The sequence below is a fragment of the Coturnix japonica genome, chromosome 1, assembly GCF_001577835.2.
Source record: "Coturnix japonica isolate 7356 chromosome 1, Coturnix japonica 2.1, whole genome shotgun sequence".
Classification (NCBI taxonomy): Eukaryota; Metazoa; Chordata; class Aves; order Galliformes; family Phasianidae; genus Coturnix; species Coturnix japonica.
Window position 1 is genome coordinate 88,363,124 of NC_029516.1, and position 20,625 is coordinate 88,383,748.

Genomic DNA, 20,625 nt, shown 5'->3' on the forward strand with positions numbered 1-20,625 from the left:
TTAGAAAATCAAAAGATATTAACTCCCTTGTGTTCTTTCTTTTGTTATGGCAGAAACATGGAGAGGATGACAGTTACTGAGATTTTGCCCCAGAAGCTTATAGCTTTGTCCTACAGGCAAAATTTTCATTCAGCATCCTTTGCATTTATTATTTTTCCAGCTAAGTTGTTCTATATCCAGCTACATGGATTCAACATAATTCTGCTTTATACTCCAATGATACTAATACTGGGAGATTTAAATGAAGTCTTTACTACTTTCCACATTGTTCCCCAGTCTAGTTCAGTCAATAGTATCCCTGATGAAGAGTTGACCACAAATAATCTTTGTCTTGCTGAGACAAGAAGCAAAGATTTTTCTTCCACTTATGTGAATGTATGATTTTTGCTCTCACATACAGAACCCTCATAACTACTTGTTTGGTTATTTTCTACTCAATAAATCCATAATCTCCTGGGCTGCTGAGTACTGCTATGTTTAAAGCTTGAGGAAGTAAAAGCCCAGTCAAATAAAGAAATAAAATACTTCACTCTGTAAGGAAAATGTTGCTCAGAGGCAATGCTAAAATACTGCTACACGTCTTAAAGGTAAAGCCCAACACTGTCTGAATTACAAATCCTCCTGCAGTATCTAGCAGATTCATGACTTCTTCTCCGTTTTGCTTGCCTACTGTACTTGCCAGTTCCTGGAAAATAGTTGTGCGTGTCATGTTGTCTATCCAAACAATATCTCCCTTGAGTTTTAACTGTTACACAAATAAAAATATGACATCAAGGACAGAGGATAATTTTGGCCCACTGACATTTTTTGTGTCTGTGTGTTAAAGAAAGTTAATAAGAGAGTTTACTGTGTATACCGCTTGCACACTAAAAATGTTCTTTGAGAGGTTAAAAGTTCAAAGTTGAGTCAAAGTCTGCACTGCCTCCGCTCTTCCCTTTTAATTATCCGAGGTCAGGAAGTTAATAATACCAGAAATCCCCAGTAGAGACCTCTTGCTCAGTGCATGAACTTTAAACTTGTTCAGTTTTTTTCAAAGGGTAAAAAGTTCAGTGAAAACACAGTGGATTTTCCCTCTGGTCTCTACCAATTCAACCTCAAGGGTTAAAAGTTTAACTGTAAAAGAGAAACCTTTGTTCTCTGAGCTACATTTAAAGAGTTCACTTATTAAAAGGTAAAGATTTCAAGTAGCAGCTAAAGTCCAAAGTTATTCTGCTCCATAATAGTGAAAATATCGCAATAAAAGAAAGTCCTTTGATCTGTTATCACTCCTCTCAGAAGCAACTGTCAAAACTTATTTTTCTCTTTATTTTGAACTTTGGACGAGTAATGGAGCCACATGGGTCCCTAAGGCCACGTGTATCCGTTAAACAGGAACATGCTGCATTTGTGAACGTGTCCTACGTTTTTCTGCCAGACAATATCTTTTCCCTGTTGAAATATTTACTGCAGATGTTTTTCCACCAAGACTTTTTGCACAGTTTATTTCACACAAGATCAGGTTTACCGGTTCTGTCAATGGTGACGGTGTCAAGTATAGGTGTTTTTGTTATTTTCATTCTCTGAAGAGTAAGATTCGCAAGCTGACCAGAGCAACTATACAGGTGGAAAATATACAAAACAGAGGTAATATGAAATAGATTTGATTTTGTATAACACTGTTTAGGTTTGTGTTGTCAGAGCTCCCTGAGGGGTATTCAGTAAGTGCAAAGGGACTGACACTAATTGGTGTGGTTCAAAAGGTTTCTGAGAGAGGAGAACCAAATAAAAATATTACATTTTGGTTTTACTCTTTGTCCCGTGTAATGGCCAGTACAGTCTTGTATGATAAGTAAGAAACACCCTTGGCTTGAAAAATAACAGATTGTAATGCATGAACTTGGTATGATTGCAGCCTTGAGAAACAACAATTTCTAATTTGGGTTGTCATTAAAGAATAACGTTTCTCATAATGTGAGTTTCAGATAAGTGTGATATCAGTGGTCATTTTACTGAAGATCAGCTTGGTACTGCTTCACTTACAAAGAAGTTGAAGCTCAGCGAGTAAGTCGATGCATCTGCAAGCACAAATCTCTCAGTATGCCTGAAAGTGTTGCTTTGGCCAATCCCTTGACTTTGATCTTTGATACAAACCTCAGCAAAATTGAGATGAGCTCTCACTACAGTGTTCTTTATATCTGATCACTCTCAGAACATAACTGTAGATAACTTCTCACTCTGTTCCACCCAACCCACACCCTGGATTCAGTTTTGAGAAATGCAGTTTTAAATATAACACAGCTCTTGAATTTCTTTCAATTGGATGGAATACACACTTCACCTTTGTCATAGAATCATCTCCACTACTGTGTCTATAAAATAACATGCACTTCACCATCTACCTGCAAATATTCACTATTAAGAAGTTTATCTTAAATTACCCTTTTGATTTTGTTTTTCCTACAGATTTTGTTTCATTTAATCTGTCATTCATCAAGTACTTCCATAATCATCTTTCTTTCATTGTTTTGTTCCCTTTTACACTGTTGTTAGATAAGGACTAGGGCAAATGCAGGTTTTCTTTAAATATTCTGAGATAAATTTTCTCTTTTTATGTGGTTAGCAATTGACTATGACACATCAACTGTTTCAAGTATAGTTCAGTGGCACAGCTTCACTGTTTTGGCAGAACTTCTTGACTAGTCTCAGAGGTCTGGAAGTCCAGCTATTGATAGTCATCTAAGGACAGGGTCTATTTGGATCAGCTCATCCATATTTACATCACTCTTTCCAAAGGCATTTTGGGGGAAAAGAAAAAAAGAAAGAAAAAAATAAAAAAAATAAAAACAAGAGCCATACAACTACCTTGATGTGACCTTCTCAGCAAGCTCTGCTCAAACTCCAAACCTTTAAATTAATAACAGATTCTGTAGGTTACAGGCCATCCATGTGCAGGAAGGGATGACTAAATCTGATTATGAAACCATTTATGAAACTTGTAATAGATAAGATAGCATAACTTTTTATTGGAAGAGGTCCCTTTTGGACATAATTGTCATTTTACTAATTCTAATTATACTTAATATCAAAAGAAAGGCAGACCGCTCAATATAGCTGACATTAACAGTATTTGTGCAAAGCATAACTCTTTCGTGAACAGAGTCTGAATTTAAGTGATTCCAAAACCAAATTGAATACCTGGCAATCAAACCTCTGTAAATTATGATTTTAAATGGAGTGTATTTTTCAACTTCAGTGTCACAAGCACCATTTTAGTTCACTTTTGCTACTCTGTCCACACATATTCTTTTTTGCTTTTAATCATAGCTGTTCCATGTCTCAGCTCTGCCTCTCTACAGGCTAACTCAAATAGGCTCTTGTTGTGTCTTAACCTGTAGGCTAAAAAGAGTCACTTTTCTTTTTAGTAAACAAATATTATTGGCAAAGTAAATAAAAAATATTTTATTCTCTTGTAGTTGGATTTCACTGGTAGTGCAATTCTAGCCACAGAGTTCAAAGCCAGTACTTCAGATAGTTTCTTTACTCATCTATGCTATCATCACACTCCCTACACACACATGCACCCCATACAAAAGCACTTCCAAGTGCAAAATTCAGCCTCTGACCAATAGGATAGTAGTTCTTTATGAAATAAGATCTCTGAACCCCAATCATCATTGAGTTGCATTAGGAAGAACAGAAGATTACACATCCCATCTATCCTTTTAGCTGGCAAAACAGTCAAGTGCTTCTGCTTCCCTGTTGTCTCAATCTACAGTGCTGTGCATTATTATACTATGCAGCAGTTCAAAGCAAAGGAACCTGTCATGAGCTTATATGCCTTCACATATGCAGACACACAGCCCCTGCATCAGGGATGATGAACCTCCCACTGCAGAACAAGGAAGGGTGGAAACCTCCAAAATTTCAGCAAAGTGAGTCATCATCACTTGTGAGCACTTGAATCCTGAATGACACAGCATACTTGTTCTTGGATATTTTCATCATGTGTGCGCTTTGTCAAGACTCTACAATGTTTCATCTGTAATTCTACCTTTTAATTCTCTGCTCAGTCATTATGCCCATTTACTGTAAACTCAACTGATAAAGCTCTGTTCCTTGCCCTGCAGGAACATACTGCCATGCTAGAAACTAGAAAAAAAAAAAAAAGTAATTTGAATTTCTTTCCTACAGAGAAAGCTCTTATGGAGGAGCTGCTCCATATTTTGACATATTCTGTGCAAGAAGAGGAGAGAACACAGATTCAGTCACCATGTAAAACAGTCACCCATGGACAACACACAGCCTGATGTTATAGCCCCTAAGTTTAGAAAATGGATCTCTTGGAACAAACTGACTTTCTCTCATAATGTTGCTTCTGCTTATCTAAAACATAAATAGATAATAGCTAGATGCCAGTCCCCCATGGTATATTTCAGATAAAACCCATAAAAAAAATCAGTGACAAGGCAATGAATAGCATGCTGTTTTTCACAGACAACACTGAAAAGTTTTTTGGCTTATTATTATTCTTTATTATCATTTTGGTGTAGCATTTTCATGCATATTATTTTAATAGACTGGAGCCATCTAATCAAAAGAAAATGCATCTTGTGAGAGAATGATCAAATGATCTACCTGACAGCTGCAGACAAAGGTGACATGCAACGTTACTCTTCTAAACCCGAATCCTTACATAGGTGATTAATCTGTAACCTCTGTAGCCACAAACAACATATTCTATGGGATTTAGTTAATATTAATGACTGATTAATTTAGAGAAGAAAACCTCGTCTTCCCACTTCAAACTCTCTTCTGAGCTCAGAATAAGGTATGTTGACCACCATTAATCCCACAGTTACAAGTGCCAAACTTGTGTATTACACAACCAAGAGGAATGAATGGAATAAAACAGGAATAACATGAGAGTTTTCAAATAGTCTCTCAAGACTCAAAGCCCTGAAGTTTTTTCCTTTCAAAACAGCAACAAAGGGAAATTCTTGTGAAAAAAGACTGAAGCAAGCTTTACAACTGAAAACATATGGCTCATCCCTTTCCCCTCATTTGGAGAACCCACATGTAGGGAACAGCTCATTCCAGACTGGAATGTATTGGACACTGAAGTACAGTTGCTTCCAAAGATGTAGCCAAGCTGGAGAGAAGACCTCAATTAAAGCAGAAGAATGAGCATAGAACAACACAAAAATGGCTGTGCATTCTTGTCAGAACCAACTGTGAGATGAGTAGACAATAAATTCTCTCTAAAAACCCACAAAATAGCTTAAGAACATAGCTTTTGCAACTAGCTTGTATGTTAGCCCTCTTATTCTTTTACAGCAAAAGAAATTTGAAGGTCATTGTGGAAAAGAGCTTCAGGCAAGTTTCTCAAAGAAGTTCACAACTTCTCATGAAGACAATTCACTACCGAAAATTATTGAGTGATAACTGGTATGAATATTGAAAAGATTTGGGCAGTACCCAGTGGAAGAAAAAAACCTTTTTTAAACTATCCAAAAATATGAGTAAGCTACGTAGAAACAATTAATTATATGTGACCCATTACAATTTAAAGTGTATTCTTAAATAGCTTCTTGACTGAGAACAAATGCCTCATTAATCTGGAACACATCAACTCAGGACCACAAGAAATGTCAAGTAGAGAATGATGACCGACATGACATGGGACTCTGCATGCTGTGCGTGCTCCATCCCAAAGGCTGAGAGAGAGAAAACAATCAATGCAAAGGTCAGTGGATGTGGTGAGTTGGAAAAAAATCCAATGACATTTGATTTTTTTTTGTTGTTTAAAGTCATACTATTTCTCTGTGGAGTTCTAAAGGGGTGACATATCATCCCATCATAATTTTTTTTGTCAAATGGATATTCTATCCCAATGTTTCTGTAGGAGCACCTGTGTTGTGCTGCAGGACCACATAATACTTCCCAGACAAATGAAATGTTACTCTGTATAATACAAGTGAATTAAGAGAGGTATAATCACACTGGAACTCCAGAACTCAAGCTATGCATCTTACCTCTCAGCAGGGTACTCTGTCCTAGGCTTTGTACCCTGCCATTCAGGAGGCAGCTAGGTTCCTCAGCACAAGGCAAGTCCTTGGAAAGCTCCAGAAATACTTAAACATATGCTTTAAAGTGGCTTATGATTTTCAACATATTTTAAGAAGTTCACTGCTGATTTTTAGGTACCATGCTTTAATATAGAAATCCTTCATTCTTAAAACATTACAGTTTAGAGAGAAAGTGTTTATTTCAACAATACTTCTAATTAGAACCTCTGGTGCAAATGCAAATCTCTGGTGTAAATTACAAACAAGATAAAAGTGCTTTTACCTTAAAAAAATATATTCCATCAGTAGATTTCATTCAGCAACTCAGAACTGGCAATGCTGCTAGAAACAATCTTTTGAGGCCTACTCTGAAGTACTTACCAGGAGGAGAGGGTAACAGCAGTATTAGGAAACCTCTTTCAGCTGTGATTTCAGCCTTAGACAATTACACCATTTGTTCTCGACACCACAGTTTGAAATGAAGAAGTTTGAGTGGTTTTTCTGCTGTTCCAACAACTTACCTTTCCAGGAGTCTATGTAAGCAAAGCCCTACAGTATCCAGTTATGACCTGCAAGTGCCACCAACTGTATGCTGCCTTCATCTTTCTATGGCAAGAGGCCTCCTTTGATGCTTCCCTTTTTAACAAGGGATCCTGCATAACAGCTGTGATCAGATAAAAGCATTTCTTGTAATTGTTTCCCAGGGGAAAGGGAATTTTCTGTAATAACTGAAACCACAGATGAAAAAAAAAAAAAATGTGCTTTACCCAGAAGTTGTTTTGTTGTTTAGAAATAAAACCACTCTACTAACATCCTCCCTCTGACTGAATTTCAGCAACAGACCACTAGAGTTATTCAGTGAAGTATTTATGGGAGCTGCAGATGAACTATCTCATATCTTTAATCTCCTGTATGTCCCAAATTATATTTGCTATTGCGCACAGTAAAGTTCAGGAGATTTGCTGAGCCAAGAAAACACCTGCTACAATTTCAAAATGCTTTTAAATTTAATCTGTGAGTTAACTTCTAAATATACATTTGCAATCATGTTTATAATTGTATTGAAAGGGAGGTTTATAAAAGAATAGGAAAAAGTAGAGGCACTGGGTAAATGTCTTGACTGCACTCGCTGCCCAGGTTATAATGCAATATAACGTAGCATACCTTTTGTATACAAACAATAGAGCTTCAAAAACAAGAATTAAAATCAAAATCTCTCAGAGAACTTGATTGAAATGAGGAACAGTGAAGTGACACTACTCTCAACTACAAATGCAACAAAGGACACTGCAGATTTCACAGTCTGGAAGAGAGTCTGAGAGAGTATAGCTACATTCATCAAATAAAGCACAAATTGCATGTAAGTCATTCTAACCTCTCTGAATGCTGCAGCAGAAATTCTTCTTACCACTCCTTCACTTTTAAATGGCATAGATAAAAGTAAAAATGTTAAAAGCATATTCTGAAAATGGTGCCATAAATGGATTCTGCTGTTAATTTTACTGTAGCTCTGTTAGTTGTCCCTTGTGCTTTTCCAGACTACCAGCTCCCTCTGGGGAGAGGCTTAACTCCCAGCACTCACTCACCATCACAGACGTTGCTGTGTTTCACATGGTGACTGGGGAAATGGGAAAAACTGTCAAAAATACTGCATTCTGAGAATGCTGGGTGCAAGCAAAAAAGGTTCTCAGAGATAACTGTGCAAGTAGATACTTACACAGGTGAAATGTAAGACCACAAAGGGTTTAGATAGCTATTAGTTTAGTGATACATTCACTCTGCAATTAGTGTAGGGACTCCAGGTAGCAAGGTGAGCTGCAAGGGAAAACAGTGCAGTCAGGTCCAGAGAGGACTTGGTTCAGGGATATCCCTACCTCAACATACACAACTTTGTTTTTGACAGTAGATTACATTTGTCATGCCCACATGGTTACACAACAAACAATACGGCACTGTGATAGTTAGGAGCTAGGGTCACTGTGACCTGATGGTCAGCAGTGGCAGAATGCTCAATTCATGAACCAAGGCTAGACCATGCACTCTGAGCCATGTCCTTGACTCCTCGCCAACCTCCCAACCCCTCCTTTTTGCACTGAAGAGGATATATCTTGCTAAATTGAGTTCAAGCCTTCAGACAAAGTGTAGGGAAAGTGAATGAAATTGTGACCCGTTCCATATATCTTAATCTGTAACAATCCCCTCAGTGTATTGGATCAATCTTCCTCTTATTTCTATTGCAATTCTCTCCTTCCTACCAACCTCCAAACATTGCCTCTCCTATATGATTCCCAGTGGATATGTCTGTTTTGGCTCCATCAGATCAACACTAAGAACTGATCAATTATCTGCCACGACTCCTCGTATCTGAAAACATTTACCAGTAATTTAAATAAGTATGCATATTTTAAAAGCACGCTTCATTTTCACAATTCCACCTAGACTATAATAAGTTATAGTTTAAAATAAGTCCTCAGATAATCTGTTGATTCAATTAAAACTAATCCTTTAAATAAATTGAAGAGAACCAGAGACAAAGGTGAAAATGCTGCTAAGGCAGAAGTCTCCAGGGAGATAATATGTGAAGAAGCTAACAAGAACTTTCTCATGTACTACCCACAGACATCACTTGCACTGCTTTTATATCAGGTTCTGAATGTTTTTTTTCTGATATTGGCAGACTGAAGTTACTTTCTTCTCCATACTTACTGATGATGCTGGTGGTCCTTTGGTGGACTGAGATTTGGTTACGCTAAAAACAGTGCACACAAACCCATCAAATCACACATGCTGACCCTCAAGCAAGTGAAGCATATATGCCTGCATCACCAGAAAGGATCAGACTGCAGCATTTTTAAGGGAACAGTCTTGGCTCTCCAGTTTCTGTCAGATTCTGTCATCATTTTGCTAACACGAATTTTAAGGGCCGACACTGGGTTTTTTCACGTCCCACTGCTTTTTAGTTTTTATTCTATTTTGTTTTTGTGTGCGAGTGCTGAACTATCATCTTTTGGTTGAAGCAGTCCAATAATTTAATCTTCATTAATACCTTTCGTGTTCATTATGGTAGCATTAATCATGAGAGTCACATTTGTTATCAACCTAAATGTAATGTCTACTTTTCCAGGAATTCCACTGTAATCCAGCATTAATTAATTTACTGTCCCTGTCAACTCTGATTGAAAATTTAAGCATCACAGCATAAAAATCACTTTGAGAACTGTTGAAGCCTTTGGTACATTCTGTGTACTTAAGAAAAATTTGATGATTACTGTTTCTCCTTTTAAAAAATTATTGCTTACAATACATCTCATAGATCAACATTAAAATGTATCTTGTTACTTGCTTTGCAGTGACATAAGTACAACAGCAGTCAATTATCTAAAAGTTAAACAGCTTTGAACAGCAATTTAAGCTATTGGACTAATTTTGTACAGAGGCAATTCATGAGAATTCCTAGCCCTTATGAAGTGCTTCTAACTCTTCTGATTCAGCCTCAGGAATCACCAGGCAAGGGGTAGTAGCATATTAAGCATATGTTATTGTGTTTGCAGCCATTGGCTGATCATGGCCTCAGTCTCCTAAATACTCAATCTAATTTTACATCTGGGATTTCAAGTAACATTCCAGATGTCCTTCTGCAGCCAGGAACTTAAGTATTTACCCTGGGAAAACAGTATTTATAATTTCTTACTTTTTCTTCAGTCCACAATTGTCTGTCCAAGTATTAAACCCGAATCACTTAAACCACCAACTAAAACTCTGCTTTAACTGTCTCTGCTCTAGTATTTGTTATCAGCTTCATATTCCTTGCATTACATTGCTCTCCATTTGATGAATCTACTGATAACATTTCTCCATAAATTCAAGCAAAATAATATATCTCTAAAACTTGGTGCAATGGTATCTCTCACTATCTTTCATATGATGTTCTAATGGGCTAAAGAAGAAGATTTCCATTTTCTGATTAGGTTTCTTGCATACTACCACTGTACCAATGTAACAAATCCTGAATGGTGCATTATGACAACATAAGGATTCAAGGGATGACATATTCATAGAGTAGGAATCAGGAAATGTAGATCTCTGATATAGTCTTCTTGTATGTTATGATTCATTCAACCATACAGTCCTTTCTGTTGTAATGAATTTTGCCATCTGCAATGAAAAAGAAGCTATTTTGAATTCATAGGGTTTCCATTCATCTGTCAGAGCAGATGATCAAGCTTCTGCATATATCCGAGTCCATAAAATTCAAGCACAGTCTTATGTGGCACCTTGAAAGAAGCATGCTCTGCTTCTGTCTAAGTAATGCTTCTAAGAAAAGTCACTCCAGCTTGAATAAGCTATGTAGTTTCCCAGTCCCAATCAGGATAATAAAACCAGGCACTGCATAGACAACACAGTTCATCTTCCTCCTTCTAGTTTTGGTTGTATGCTATATCACTTAACTCTGGTGTCCTGTATTGTACCACATTGCATTTTAGTCACAATAACAAACACAACCTTTTGCTATTGTTACAAATTACACATCTGGCACGCTACTGTCTCAAACTTCATTGCAAAACTCAGGCAAAAGCTTTATGCCTCAGACCTCTAATCTATGCTGTGCCTAGTAATCTCTACAGTTTCATGTGTAAGCAAGTGCCACTGAATTTTCAGTTGTTTAAAGCCATGTAATAGTGAAGGAATAATTGTGTCTTGGCTAGCCAGTTTCTTGGTGGTAGGAAACTCAACTCACAGAAATAAAGGATTCTATGCTCTTGACCTGCCTTACATTACTACTTGTGATAAATTATTTCTATGACATCCAAATACACTTACGCTTTTTAAATATAGAAACTGGTAAACTCAGGTTAAAAAGAAAAAAAATCATCAACTACAATTCAGACTGCATCCACTTCACATGCCTGCCAAGAAAAGACTGCTGCAAGAGAAAGCCATTCTCCCTCTTTCAGCCTAGCAGTAGTTGAAGGTCCCCAGCCTGAAAGACAGTTATATTAGAGAAATCATGCCAGCTTGTAAAAGAATGAAAAAGTCATAATTTTACAGGAGAAGGGCTAATGAATGCTACAATGGCATAGCAGTAAGATTCTTAGAAAGTACTGCATAAAACCATGTATTAAAAAGAACAATGCTATCACAGTAATAACATATAATTATCCCTTGTACTTATCTCACCTCAAATTGCATTACTAAGAAGGTAAGAACAAATACTCTCACTTTACAGTTGGCATACCACAGAGCAAAATATCACTCTAAAAGTTGCGTAGTAGAGTATGAGCTCAGACAGACTACACAACTTTGGCTTCAATATATCATTCTATTTCATTAAAAATAAAACCTATGAGATTTTTGTGCAGAAGAAAACAGTGTTTCATGGTTTTCTGAATGCATGACGCATAAGAGCCCAACTACAGAACTGTGCAATCTAGAGTACCTGTTTGCCGTTCTTCAGAGTCTAGGGAAAATAAATAATTTTGTTAAAGAATGAAAGATGAGAAGAAATATTTAATGGAAAAACTAGAGATGTTGTGATTGTACAATTTGATTAAGAGGCACCTGGTGTAACCCAGTACTCACACACAAGCTCTTCAGGGATCCCATCCCGAGTGTATGTCAGAGTACCCATATATAGGTATTATTACATGCTACATATGCTTGTGCTATTTCTAAAATTGTTGTTTAAAAGTTTATATTTACTGTACCTATTGAAAGCTTACTAGAGAAGCCTAAGTACATAAATGTAAATGTGAACATACATACAACAGTCGGGAAGTAAATAAGATCAGTAATCAGCTTCATCCTAAGACAACGTGATTGAAAAATGCAATCTGTTTTGCAAAGGACTTTGCAACTTCTGATGGCTAAGAGCTGCACCAGGGCATCTTAGCTGAGGGTCACAACAACTGCTACCTGGAAGCTCAAGGCATGTCAGAGGGTACAGGCCTCACCAGCAACTTACAGAGTCATTAGAAGGTCATATATGCAATCAGGTCATGCTAGGCAACTGACCCTGGGGTTATAAGCCTAGGGAGGGATTTGGGCAACTTCACAACCTGCAAAGAAGGACCTGAATGACTTGCAAGCAGCATGAAAACTCTAAGACTGAAATACATTTTAATCTCCCATCATGTGGTATAATGCAGGAAGCTGTTTGAGCTGGAGGTGACAGGGCTTATTCTCTTAGTCAGAGCTGGTGCGTTAGCAGGAGATTATTGCTGTGCATGAATTAGAAAAGGAAAAGGATTGCAGTGCGTATGACGTAGGAGAGAAAGGAGGTTACGCAGCATGAACCAGAGAAGGGGAAAGAGCTACAGGCACAATGGAAGGAGCATGTGACAGTCCTCGTGACTTGTAACGAAAGAGCTGGCATCCTCTTAACCAGATCATTTGTGTAAAGTATGAAATTGTAGTAACTGCATCTCAGAAGAAACAATCTCTGAACATTTCTTGTGAGAAAAAACACATTCATTTGTGAAATATATATTAGATTAGCACATATTACTGTATGCTAAGCATTTCTGTATAGTCCTATACCGTAGTTATTCATTTGGATACACAAAAATTCCAGTGCCCACTTGATATACGACTGAAGTCCTCAAAAGCAAGCTGACTCCACCACTTCTACTGGAGCTGAACCTGTGCCACCACTTTTCAGAATCAATGCCTAGTGGTGTTTCCAAGGCATTGCAATAAAGTTTTGGCATTCTTACAAATGAGAAAGCACCCTCTTAAGATTTGTATGTGCATGCAGCATTTCAGGTAGATTTTAGCTTCCAAATCTTTCATCCCTTTTGGTGGAACAAGAAAGAATTGTGCCACTTACCGTTCACTTAAAGCAACCGCTGGAGATAGATAAAGTATTTAATAAAGTTCACCACAGTATCAGCACCATGTTTACACTATCCCAAAATATATGAAAAGTCATAAGGTCGCTTGAGTTATGACAATCTCATCACTGTATGTATCTAAAGTAAGCAGCAGGTAGTTCAAGTCACTGATTACATTTACCAGACATATGAATGGTGAGCAAGCTTTTCCAAAAAGTCAATACATGAATTATTAAATGTTTTGATCACAGTAATTCCAAGGGCTCTTTTGTCATTTAGTGAAGTGGAAATCAACTAAAAATGGCTTTTTAAAAAAAAAACAGTTTTTAACTGTTTGATTTTTTTGCCCTGTTTCCCTGCTCTGTTGCTTCTGTTGCTGACATGCCTTAACCCTACTTTACTCTGAGACAGCTCTTAGTTCTCTATACTCTTTGACTTTTACCACTCTAGAGTTTTGGTACTACTATAATGCGATTTGCTGCCTGACTGCTGAACAACTGGTTTTATTGGATTCCATGTCTAACTTGTCAGCTTTTGTGTTGTTTTGGAGCCTGTGGAGAAAAGGTAGGAGAACAGGGTAGCAGGAAACAGCTATCACAGAATCACAGAATCACAGAATTATCAAGGTTGGAAAAGACCTAGAAGATCATCCAGTCCAACCATTACCAATACTTCCCAGTTAAATCATATCCCTCAACACAACATCCAAACATTTCTTGAACACCCCCATGGTCAGCGATTCCACCACCTCCCTGGGCAGTGCATTCCAGTGCCTCACCGCCCTTTCCGGGAGGTAATATTTCCTAATGTACAGTCTGAATCTCCCATGGTGCAGCTCGAAACCATTGCCTCTAGTTCTATCACTGTCTACACGAGAGAAGAGGCCAACCCCCAGCTCACTACAGCCTCCCTTCAGGAAGTTATAGAGAGCTATAAGGTCTCCCCTGAGCCTCCTCTTCTCCAGGCTGAATAATCCCAGATCCCTCATCCGCTCCTCATAAGGCCTGTGCTCCAGACCCCTCACCAGCTTTGTAGCCCTCCTCTGAACACGTTCCAGGGCCTCAATGTCTTTCTTGCAGTGAGGGGCCCAAAACTGAACACAGTAAATATAAATATGGTTAAGCAGGGGCATGGAAAAGACATCCAATAGAGAACTTTGGCTAGTGCCATTATCAGATCCTGCCCTTAACTATGCTGCACTGTCTTTTTGCAAACCTAGCTTCTTATCTATTAAAGATGAAGCTGAGAGCTTCAGTTCATTGGCCTAGTTACTTGCTAAAGTTATCTCCAGAGAAGCAGCATGCCTAGTGACTTTAACAGCATCATTCCGTCAGAGTTACTTTAAACCTTGGATATTTCACTTCATATTACCTTCATTATCAAGTTGCTTTTTTCAGCAGCTTTGAAATATTATGTAACTTCAATATCCTGTGTCCCTTTGAATACAAAACATTACTATTAATCCTTTTGCAAATGCGAATCTAGGTTATATCACTTCTTCCACATACTTCTGCTGAATTTGATAGAAAATGCAGCAACAGTGTTTTCCAAATTTAAATTTAAGAACTTGTTCCAATTGCAATAGTATTCCACTACCTTTAGGCAATATATCAACTGAGACAGACATATACAAAGAAAACACTGGATGCACTGAAACTGATAAGGTGCTGATATAGTCTTCTGGGCATTTTCAAATCTGTAGACTGAAATCGCTATGGAATTTAAACACACATAAAAAAATATAAGGCTGAACTTTTTTTTGGTCATGGTATTTTACAGAATCTAACTTCAGTTTTGTATCTCTTCCCACAAATTTCTGAGAAATTATGCTGGTAGAAAAAATATACATTCAGTCAAGTAGTTTCTAATAGATAGAATCATAGAATCATTGAATTGTTAAGGTTGGAAAATACCTCTAAGATCATCTAGTTCAACCAATCAACCCATCACCGCCACACCCACTAACCATGTCCCCAGGTACCACACCCACACATCTGAAATACATGCTAGGTTTTTGTTAAAGTTTGTAATTATGCCTTCTATACTCATATTAAGAAGAGTTGTAATCTAACCAATTAAAACAGTGCTGATAAAAAAATAAATTCTATTCTTATTTAGGATAAGCAGTATCTTTAGTATCTAAAGGCTGCTAAATGAAAGTGACTTTGACTTCTTGGACAAAGCTTCTTGAAGTTCTGCAGATATAAAAATGACATCTTATCTTTCTCTTTGCTCTGATTTTAATTCACATCCCTGTTCAGGGCTGAATGAAATCAGTGGTCATTCTTCATTTAACTTCAGTAAGTTACAGATCAGGCCAAGAATTATATTATAGCTAAAGCAGAGATGCTACTGTACTGCCATCAACTCCATTGATGTAATAGAGTCCTGCAACTGAATAACCTTCATTTCTGAAATTTCTTAGACTGATAAGCAGGCCAAGTATACCACCTCTAATTTAATAGCTGAGAAAAGAGTCCATCCCAGATTGTGAAAACATACCAAAGCTTCCGTACATTCACAATAAACAGTAAGGGCTGTAAACATTAAGGAATCTTGGTTTCATTTCTGTAGTGGAACTTAACCAATAAATTGTCAGTTGTCCAATGCAACTGATAATCCCTGCTTGGCAATCAGTTCTAGCTGTTTCCACTTTCACTATCTGTGCACACAGTAATGTTAAAACAAGCCTGTCTGGAATGAACTGGTATCATTACATACCCAACATGCAAATTTTACATGACCAGAACATGATTATGGTTTCATCTTTGTTAGCCATTCCTCTCTCGTGGCCAATATCTTGCCGTGGTGCTTCATTTCAGAGGCTGAGGCTATATTAGAAAGATTTAACAGAGACTTCCAAATCCAAAGCCTTTTCCTGACAACCTTGCCATTTTGACTGAAGATTTTCAGGGTGTTCTGAAAAGATTAAAGTATCATCTTCAAAGTGATCCTCTTAATATTAGCAGACTGGGGAAGAAGACAAGTTTGAGCCTGATGCAAACCCAGAAATGATCTTGCATTGGCAGTTCTGCTACTTGAAGCTGCAACCTAGAAGCTTGGTGTTTGTTACAAAACTATGCTAGTCAATATCCAACATTTGGCATTAGCAGCATTAATGGAGTTGTTTGACTGCTGAATATGCCTACTGTATACCACTGCACAAAAGCATTTATGGAAAAGAGTAGGAAGTAAATATCAGAGCCTTGGCAGAGCCTTGGATACATCCTTCATTCCAAATATGATTCTGCTGATGATCAAAACAAGATTTCTTCCCAAAAGCACAAAAGACATTTCATCCTAATTACTGCTGATTTGGAGAGAGTGCTACCAAGGTAAACATGTCGATCACTTTGAACCTTGCCTCATCAGTTCTGGCTGTGAAGCGAAACAGCTGCCTTCAGATTGCTCATACAATGACCTCTTGACATCTACCTTCTGTATACTAATGGGAAGACAAGAATCTCTGGATGACAGTAGGGAAACTGAGGATAGCCTGTTCTGTATACTAATGGGAAGACAAGAATCTCTGGATGACAGTAGGGAAACTGAGGATAGCCTGAGGGCTTCCAGAAAATAGGCATGCAAACCTGTATTCATTAGCAAATGATGATACCTTGTTTGGGCGCTCAGTCTCATGAGGTTAAGCTCATGACCTTCAGTTCTCTAGTGAAGATACATCCTTTTGTCATAACCCAAGAAGCACTACCAAGGAAAGAAAAATGAATAGGCTAGATGCAAGTATAAATCCTTGATCGTCTCTGCTGGGAACAAGAAACTACTCTAACATGGAGAATGAAGTTAAAGATTCTATCAGATCAGACTGGCTTGCTGACGACTTGAAGACTGCTGAGTCTTGAACAAGAAAAATCATACAGTTTAGTCCAAATGGTAGCACTTGGAATATAAATTCTGATCTAAAGAAGTACTGAAAATGACAAGAACTGGAAGCTGGGAGCACATACTGGGGGAAGAAGTAATGAGTGCTTTCTCTCTTCTTATAATCAACCTTAAACGTCCACTATTAGACACACCGAACAAAGATGAATCTTTTAACTTGCTGAGTACTGAACTCTTCATAATCTCTCCGCTTTTCCTGAGTTTGCCTGTCCAAGAATAATGATCTCAGTGTTACCACAGACAGTCTGGAAACTGCCTGATCATGAGGCACCACTATATCAGAAGGATGAGCTCATGTTATGAACAATCTGAACAAATATTTCCAAAGTATAAATAGGAGGAACATGCCAGATTGCTCTTACATAATGGGCAATCATATTTCTTTTTCCACAGATATGCAATTAAGGCATTCTTAAATGCTTTCACCACTTCTTCTTTTTGATAGATTTGGGTGAATAGTCAAAGGACAACAGACAATAGCCTTTTGCTTCCATATTTAAGCATGCTAGCAGCTATCACAGAATCATCACAGAATCACAGAATTGTAGGGGTTGGAAGGGACCTCTAGAGATCATCCTTGGGAATATATCTTCGCGTAGCATTATTATAAAGAAGGTTTCTATTTCATAATATTGATCATTGCATGAAGGTGAAGAGTCTTAAGGAAAAAGACCTTATTCAACTGCCCAGATCATCTTTCCATACACAAAATGTTACCCCAAGATCTATAATAGGGGTTAAAGATGGAAATGGTAGCACTCCACATATACATCTTGGCGGAAATATTTTTGTTGTTGTATGGGCCAAAAAAGGATTGAATGTCCTCAGTCTTATCTTTCTACCATGCATCTTTCATGTCCCAAAGGAGTGTCTGAGTCATGTTACACACTTCTATAATGTTCCTGCTTTTTGAGCCCATAAGGTTCTTGTGAAGTTCATCATGTAAGCTGTGCTTAACAGAGACCCTCTTAGGTAGTCTCTTCATAATTTGAATTAGTCCATTTTGATGTCTGCTTTCAAAATAGCTAATTGCAGTTTTCGGCAAGACAAGTGAGGTTTCTTTAAGATGTGACGGCTGTTTTTCTACACACAACTATGCTGAGAGAGATGGAGTAGAACTGTTGTTTTATGTCAGGCATGGAATCTGTCCTCAGGGGTAAGCCCTTTCACACAGAATTACTCTGGAGATCTTGAGGTTGGAAGATAGCTCTGGAGGTCATATTTTCCAACATCTCCACCTAAGCAGGGGCACCTAGAGCAGGTTGGCCAGACACTGTTTGAATATCTCCAAAGAAAATGGAGATTCTACAGCCTCTCTAGACAACCTGTGCCAGTGCCCCAAGATCCTCATAGTAAAGAGGTGCTTCCTGTTGTTCAGAGGGAATCCCCTGTGTTCCTGTCTGTGCCCATTGCTTCTTGTCCTGTATATGGATAACACTGAAAAGAACTTAGCTCCATTCTCATTGCATCTGTCCTTCAGGTATTTATATACACTAATGAGATGCCCTCTGAACCTTCTCTTCTCTAGGCTGAAAAATCTCAGATCTCTCAGCCTTTCTTCAGAGGAGATGTACTCCAGTTCCTTCATCACCTTTGTGGCTCTTTGCTGCTTGCAGTCCAGTCTCTGTTGTACTAGAGAGCCTAGAATTGGATGTAGTACTACAAGCATGGCCTCAACAGAACTGAAAGAAGGAAAGATCCCTTTCCTTGACCTGCTGGCAACACTTGGTCTAACGCAGCCCAAGTTACTGTTAGCCCTCACCCTCTAGACCCAAAGTGCAGATGGCAGAGCCACAGACAGCAGTGGGGCACATTGACAACACAAGTATGAAGTGAGGAGTTGGACAGGGACCAGGGTCCATCTGAGGGGTTATGCCACAACCACAAGGAGACTGGGCTAGGAACAGGACTGGAAAGGGGTGCAATTGCCCAGAGGTCACATGGTCCATGAGGAAAAGGTGTGGGTCCAATGACAGGATGATTAAGGTCTACTGCTGCCCCTGGGGCTTCTTCAAGGAAAGCTGGAATAGTGGTTTGTATTCATTTTCATGAGTTTGAATATAGGTTCAGTTTCCTGTACACAAGGTAAAACAGTGTATGTTGTGCTATTATTTTTCTATTTTCCACCATAGATTGCCATAGATTGCAGTGAGATCTGTGATGAAGAATGCTCAATCATGAATGAACTGCCAAAATAGTTCCATCAGTCGGACAAGAAAAATATCAAAGTTTTTACTCACTTTTGAAAATGGGCTGAAATGGCTCCTCTGCCTCTTCACTCTAACATGTCTTTTAATAAAGTAACCCTAGGAAAAAGAAAAACCCCTATGGTAAAGGTTCATAATTTGCTGTCTCCCTTAGTCTGACTTGGTCATGAGGGCACACAGAGACACAAAAAGATGCCCTGCATCATGAGAAAGCAGCATAGGCCATAGTACATATTCTGCTGAATAGGAAGCCTTAACCTGTAGGCTTAACAGCACAAATCAGTTTTTTGACACTGCACAATAAATGGGAAATAAGCATTTGCCCCTATCACACCTAAAGGGCAACATAAACTGAAATAAACAAAAACCTGATTCAATGGCAGTTACAGTAACTTGCCCTCAAGCACAAAAGTTCCAAGAGACTATCTTAATACACAATAATAACTTAATAACTATCTCACTTATACAGCACTTTAATAGTTTTGAAAGAACACCAGCTAGAATTTCTCATTCTTGGATGAATCAGAGGGCTGCAATTAATAGCGTGGGCCCTGGAAAATAGGTATAAAGTGTATTAGGATATATTTTTTACATCTAGTTGTTGGAAAAGTAATGTTTTTAAGAGTCTCCATGAAATGTAATATCTTTGCAAGCACAACCATCAAACATAATTTCTGTTTGCTTATGAAGACATTTTCATTCTAAGTTTTCATTCTAAGCTTGGTTGATCGCATCTAATCCAGCAAGTCCCACTGACTTTTAAGGGCTCTGCAGAAAGTGATCAGTGACTTAATATATTCTACTTCTTCTGCTTACATTTCTTTGAAGTTCAAAATAGATTTTCAAAGCAACATCTTCCCTCCTCATACATTCATTATGTTCAAGTCACTACTGCTTTTCACTGAAAACATATACAGGTATGACACTGAGAAGGTATCGCTTCCATTAAAGACCATATTATCAATAGCACAATAAGACCAAGGAAAAGGTCTGATGATCTCTACCTACCGACTGAAAATCTTAACAAAGATCATTCTCTTACACTTAGAAACTACTGATAGTCTCAACAACAGCAGACCAGCATAGCACTCAAACAGTGAATTCATATGACACATGCCATGATGCTCTCTACATAAACTGAACTGATATGCTCTGAGGATACAATTACACTTATGATCCTAAAATACATAACCTTGGAGAGAGTTCCTATCAAGGAAAGACAGAAAAATGAGTAATCAACAATTTGACTGGGACAATTATCTCGTTTTAGTTTGCAGCCTCCACCAAGCACTCCTACAAACATATTTAGCATGTATCTGAGATTCATATACAAGTCTAAAAAGCACTTTTTAAAACAGATCATGTGAGCTCAGCCTAATGGGTAACAAGAAGCACTGGCACTGTGATTTCTGCAAAATCAGAAGGCATTTATAGAACAGCGAATCACAAAGTCTCTTTCGTTGGCTCTAAGATTTGCTTGTGGTTGTCTTTTCTTAACTTATGGTCAGGCTCAGGTTAGTACTCAGACATACGGAATTGGAAAAATCATTTGTTTGTTTTCTAGCTTGTAAACACATACTAAAGGCACACTTTGAATGAAAGAGATCACATTGGTGCTAAAAGAAATAGTATTCCATTTGACCA

At 38.0% G+C, this 20,625-nt stretch overlaps 1 protein-coding gene across 2 annotated transcripts in view; it reads right to left on the reverse strand.

Moving 5' to 3' along the window:
* Positions 1–19,013: 19,013 nt before the first annotated feature.
* The window catches only part of NRIP1 (nuclear receptor interacting protein 1), an 89,131-nt gene continuing 87,519 nt past the window's right edge, over positions 19,014–20,625 (reverse strand). The window contains exon 5 of one of the 2 annotated variants that reach the window (XR_004309341.1): positions 19,014–19,080. The gene's annotated coding sequence lies outside the window, so the exon portion shown is untranslated. The remainder of the gene's footprint in view (positions 19,081–20,625) is intronic. The other variant, XR_004309340.1, reaches the window with a different exon arrangement.